Genomic DNA, 6,441 nt, shown 5'->3' with positions numbered 1-6,441 from the left:
GAAGATGACCAGTAATCACTTTATCACAGAGTACAGTACAAGTCAGGAAGAGATGGTAATTAACATCTACCAGCATCGTATTCATATATGTGTGTGTGTGAGTATGTGTGTGTGTGTACACACGTGTGCAACACACACAGCCTTGTTTATTTGTTGACTTTCCTGTGTCTGTCGTCTCACTATAGAGGATGACATTTTCAGGGGTTTTCACTTTAAACTTATTTGTAATCCCCTCAGTACCCAGTCCAGGACTTGGAATGCAGCAGGTGCTTAATACAAAGACCTTGTTGATATATAATGATGACTCTAGCAACCAAAGGTGAGTCCAGGGCTTTTATCCTTGTTTTGTACCCTCTCTACCTTGACAGAGCCCTTACTTTGAGCTCTCATCTACCCATCGTGTTTTCTCCTCTATACCTTTCAATCTGTTTTTTCATGCTGCTATTAAATTTAGTTTCTAGAAACCAGATCCATAACATACAAAGGCCACAGGATAAAGGCTTTGCACCTTAGCCTGGCATTAAGGGTTCTACAACAAGGCTTCTTTTTTTTTTGTTGTTTTAAAGATTTTATTTATTTATTTATTTGAAAGAGTGCAGAGGGAGAGTGAGAGGGAGAAGCAGACTCCCTGCTGAGCAAGGAGCCCTATGCAGAACTTCATCCCAGGACACCAGGATCATGACCTGAGCCAAAGGCAGATGCTTAACTGCTGAGCCACCCAGGCATTCCTACAACAGTGCTTTTCAAACTTAATGCACACACCAATCACCTGGGGTTTTCAGAATGCAGATTCTGACCTGGTCAGTCTAAGGGTGAGACTCAAACATTTGCGTTTTTAACAATATCTCAGATGATGTGGATGCGGGAGGTCCTGGGACCACGTTTTGAGTGGCAAGTTCCTACAACACTGAGCCCGGCCCAGGTGTTGAATGCCTTGTTAACTTCATCTCAATTCACTCCCTACCCTGTACCCTGTATTCTAGCAAAACCGTTGTTCTCGGCATTCCTTGGCAATTCTCCGACTTGTGCTTTGATTCACGTTATACCCTTTCTGCCTGCAAAACCATCACTCCTCCTTCCAGACAGCTCAAATATCACCATCCCTGTGAAGACTTCCAACTCAGCTACCTCTCCCTGACCAGCTAATCCCCCCGTCTACCGAGTTCTCACAGCACTTTGCTAGGACTAATGTTTAGCCCTTATTACAAGTTATCATAACTGTTTGTTTACATGATTGTCTTTCCAGCTAGACCATGAGCTACACAGGGCAGGGGGCCAGCCTTAGCCACCTTACAATCTCAGTACCCAATACAGAGTACAGCACACACACTAGTTCTTTAATAAATATTAATTGAATTTAGTTGAATGGGTTTTTCGTTATCAGTCTTCTGCAGAAGACTTTTAATGATGAATGTTTTGAGACAAAAACATATCTTGACAGAATTGAGGGGGATGTCACAGGGGATCATAGTCGTTGACATTAAATGATAATTAAAATGCTGTAATGGGATCATAGTCCTTATGATAAACTATAATTATATTAATAATATTAATAATCAATAATGTTACTACTATTATTATCACCTGTGATAATCGACTGTAAAGCTCTTATTTATCTACTGAATGCTATGTACCAAGCACTTGCTAATCATTTAGATATTGTTTTATACCTATTTTTTAAGATAAGTACATAGACACAGAGTTTGGAGGATATGTCCAAGGCTGCGTCCCCAGGACATGATAGAGTTGGGATCTGAAACCCAACTCTTGGATCCAGACCATGCTCTTAGTCATTTTTCTGATGCTGGAAGGATAGCTGGGCTCTAGGGCTCTGCTAAGTATGCTTCCTAAAGCATACACCTATTTTTTAAAAAAGATTTTATTTATTTATTTGAGAGAGAGAGCATGAGAAGAGGGAGGGTCAGAGGGAAAAGCAGACTCCCCGCTAAGCAGGGAGCCCAATGAGGGACTAGATCCTGGGACTCCAGCATCATGACCTGAGCTGAAGACAGATGCTTAACCAACTGAGCCACCCAGGCACCTGCCTTCACCAATTATACGTACTCTAAATGCAGTGGGGTTTCCCTGCAGGGCAGGGATCTTCGTCTTTCTTTGTGCTTTGGACTCCTTTGGCAGTCTGCTGATGCTTATAGACTGTTCAGAACATTAAAAATTTTTTTTTCTTATGTTAAAAGGGTTTTATTTGCAGGAGAACGGGACCATAATGGAACAAGTCAAATTCCACATCATCAGCTGACTCCTCTGACTCCTTCCTTTTCTCCTCTTTCTTCTCCTCTGCCACCACTGGGGTGGAACCAGCAGCAGGAGATGCAGATCCTGGGACAGCAGACACAGCCACAGCCCCACCGGCGGGCACACTGGCCAACTTGCCAATACCCAGGGCAATGACATCTTCAGTACTTTTCCGTTCAGCTCTCTGATGACCTTGTCGAGCCAGTCGTCATCTGCCTTGATGTCCACACTGTCCAATTCTTCCTGATGCCCTTGACATTGGACGGAGGCATTGCCCCTGAGGGTGGCCAGTAGGTAGGAGGCCACATAGCACATCTCCACGGCATCAGGGAATGAAGGTTTGTTGTTGTTGTTGTTGTTGTTGTTGTTTGTTCTTTTGTTTTTTTGTTTTTTTTTTTTTAAGAGACGACTGCAATTAAGGATGCGATTTTTTTTCCTCCGTTCAAGTTCACAGGTCCCCCACCCCCGAACTCTATGTAAAAACACTTTGTATATGTATATGTGGGGACTGGTCCTATGAATTTCAGATTAGGAATCCATGTTCAAGAGAGGAGGGATTTTCTGCCTTCTTGAGGAGGTTGGAGTGCTCCAAGATAGAAGTGAGTCAGAGGGGAGAAAATTGTCATGTGCACAGAAATAGCGCAAAGTCAGAGTGGCAAGAGGTACATAGCGAAGGAGCGTAATAGAGGAGGAGGAGGAGAAACCTAGCAGCATTAGAACCTTGCAACAGGTGAGCAGCTCTTCCTTTGTGGAGTGAACCCAGAGACTTTCAGAAGAAGATGGTGAAGGCATACTTGGAGCAATCTTAAAATGTGCGTACAGGTCTTACCAATGAGAACAATTACCAATTGTAGCTGCCCCCAACAGAGAGAGACACATTGTGCTGTTACGGTACTGGGAAGTACCAAAGGCTCTGTGCCTGCTGTTGTCATGTGAGGGTGAGGTGGGCAGTGTCCCCTTCTTCTTGAATTATACACTGGTATATAGCAAGGGTCATAAAACCCACTGCCCTCCACTTCAGCTGATTCAAATCGGAACACATGACACAGTGCAAACCCTAACCTAGTGTATATGAATCTTTATCAACTTTGAAGGGATAGGCAATCCCAAGCTTGGAAGCACTGGTGGTATTTGATTGCTGGAAATTGCAAGTTTGTCATTCCAACGGTATCAAATGCCTCCATTTGGCATTCAAGTACACTAAGATTTGATCCTATTTTTTCCCTCTTAGGGCCTGTAGCTTTTTTTTCATGCACTTTATATTCTTGGCAATTAGTCAAATCAAAATTCTTTGCCACTCACAGTCTATTCTTTTTTGCAAATCCCAGCACCAATAATGCCTTTTCTCCTATTGCAAGCCCCAAATCCTACCCATCCTTTATTTGATTTTTTTAAAGATTTACTTATTTATTTTAGAGAGAAAGAGTGTGTGAGAATGCATGAGAGAGCGAGAGTGGGAGGGGCAGAGGGAGAGGGAGAGAGAATTTCCAGCACACACACACTCTGCTGGGCACGGAGCCCCACATGGGTTTCAATCTCACAACTATGACCTGAGTTGAAACCAAGAGCTGGATGCTATACTGACTGCACCACCCAGACACCACCCCCAACCATCCTTTAAGGCTTAACTCAAATTCTGCTTCTTTCATAGCATTTTTAAAAAAGATTTTGTTTATTTGACACACAGAGAGAGCACAAGCAGGGGAGCAGCAGGCAGAGGGAGAGGGAGAAACAGACTCCCCGCTGAGCATGGAGCATGATGCGGGACTCAGTCCCAGGACCTTGGGTTCCTGACTTGAGCTGAAGGCAGACCCTTAACTGACTGAGCCACCTAGGCGCCCCCAGGGCATTTTATCTTTATTTACCTTATGATACTTAACTTTCTTTGTTGATACCATGGACATCAATAGTTGTGGCCTTTGAAGAAAAATCATACTAGAAAAAGTGCCTGATAATAGGAGGAAAAACAGAATAGGAAGGAAAAAATAATACTTAGGGGTCTTGATAGTCCTATATCAATAGAATATATGAGTATATGAGTAATAAAGTGAACTTGGAGTAATAACCAATGCTGTAAAGATAATTGCACAGTTATCACCCTAATGGTAATGACAGGACCACAAATAGAATGTGGCAAGTTAAATTATGTATATTTGATCAAGAAATTTAAAAATATCCATTAGAAGTGGAAGGACAAAAAGATACATGGAGTGACATGATCAGAAGTGTCTGCTTATGAAAATGACTGTAGTAGTAGCTGAAGAGTGGATTATAGCTAAGAGATTTAAAGTAAAAAAACCATTTGGCAGTCATTTAAATAGTCGGGGCACCTGGCTGGCTCAGTCAGTAGAGCATGCAACTCTTGATCTTGGGGTCGTGAGTTCAAGCCCCATGCTGGGGGTAGAGATTACTTTTAAAAAACTTTTTAAAATAAATAAATTGTCCAAGTGAGATATAATAAATACCCACTTCAGACTTCAAGGTTTCACATCTAGGTGCCTGGGAATATGATGACGTTCTTAAGAAGAGAACATAGAAGAGGCTTTGGAAGCACCTGGGTGGCTCAGTTGGTTGAAGTGACACTTGATTTCAGCTCAGATCATGATCTCAGGGTTCTGGGACTGAGCTCCATGGTGGGCTCCTTGCTAAGTGGGGAGTCTGCTTGGGAATCTCTCCCTCTACCTTTGCCCCCCTCCCCAGCCCCTCGCATGTGTGTGCACGCTCTCTCTCTCTCTCTCAAATAAATCTTTAAAAAAAAAAGAAAAAGGACTTGGGAGGCAGTTGCAGGATAAGAATGGTTTGGGCTCTAAAGGCTATTAGGATGCAGGAAAAGTGAGAACCTCCCAATCAAGAAATAAATGCAACCATAGACTGAATCAGTAGAAATACAATGTCCTGATCATCACTGCCAGAACAGCAGCGAGGACTGGGTTCACTTTATGAAGGACTTTGAAAAATATGGTGACTTGTAAATTCTCTCAGTTGAAGAACACTGGAGGAAATTTGGAATATTTAGTAAACAGGGAGGATGTATTCACTGTCTTTAAATATGGGAGACAGAAAAAATAAAGAAGGAATTATACTGTAGAGTGAAAGGTGGTTGGGGGGGAGGTGGGAGATAGAGTTACAAGGAGAAAAATTTTGGCTTGTCCTAAGACATAATTTAGCAACAATGAGAGTCACCAAAAAGTGGGAAACACTGACTTGCAGAGGGGCGAGCTCTTCGTCTGTGAACCAGTCATGCAGAAACGGGATGAAACTTTGGTCCTATGTTTTGTAGAAGGGATTTCTATGGTCTATGGAAGGGAGACTGAATTATAAGATGTTTAAGATATCTTGCTACTTTAAAATCTTTGGTTTTTTTTTTCACTAAGGAAACCTTCCTTATTTCCTCCTGTCCTGGTGGGAGTGAGCCCCCTCCTCTGTGCTCAGGGAGCTAGCCCTCCCCCGCACTGCCCCCGTCATACTGATAGCACAAATTGTGGTAATAGGCTGTCTGTCTTCCTCACCAGACTCTGATTTCTTTGAGGGCAGTGTTGTGTTTTGTCTACAAACATCCTTTGTCTAGTGCTGTGTTCAGCACAGAGTACTGACATTCAGTAAATGATGTCAAATGTTGAATAAATACATAAATGGAGGCGATTTTGGTTCATTTATGAACTCTGAAATATGAGTCAAGGCAGCTAAACCTGGGACACTCCAGTTTGCTGTGCCCTACAGCAGGAAAGTCTCATTCTCACAAATTGTCTGCTTTCTTTCCCTCTTTTTCCCTAATGCAGACTCACTTATCAGAAATACAAGAAAGTTTGAGCATAATGGAATGAAATCATCTTATCTGTAAAGTCAGAACATGCTTTCAGGGTAGCAGAAAATCAAGAGACTTCAAAGTTGCATTTGATTTTTATTTAATTAATGAACAATTTTAAAGGCATAAAAGCACCAGTGGCTATGAGGCGTTCAGCAGGTAGAAACATACCAAGGTGCCTATGGAAAAAAACAGTATAGAGTCAACTTTCACAGCTTGGGGGCCGTTGAGCATCATGTGATTGAACTCACATTCTTGGGAATCATTTGACATCGCAGGTGGTTCTCCCAAAAGATCCTGTTTCTCACCTATCCTTTGATATTGTTCGCACACTGATTATAATGCCCACAGTTGTCAGTCTACGTTAATGCAGACTTTTGGTG

General features: G+C 42.4%; 1 pseudogene; it reads right to left on the bottom strand.

The window, feature by feature from the left end:
- Positions 1-2,188: 2,188 nt before the first annotated feature.
- Positions 2,189-2,568, bottom strand: LOC123943660 (annotated as a pseudogene).
- Between the last annotated feature and the right edge of the window lie 3,873 nt (positions 2,569-6,441).

The sequence above is a fragment of the Meles meles genome, chromosome 6, assembly GCF_922984935.1.
Source record: "Meles meles chromosome 6, mMelMel3.1 paternal haplotype, whole genome shotgun sequence".
Classification (NCBI taxonomy): domain Eukaryota; kingdom Metazoa; phylum Chordata; class Mammalia; order Carnivora; family Mustelidae; genus Meles; species Meles meles.
The sequence above is the reverse complement of the archived record's forward strand: the minus strand, read 5'-3'. Positions and strand labels throughout refer to the sequence as shown.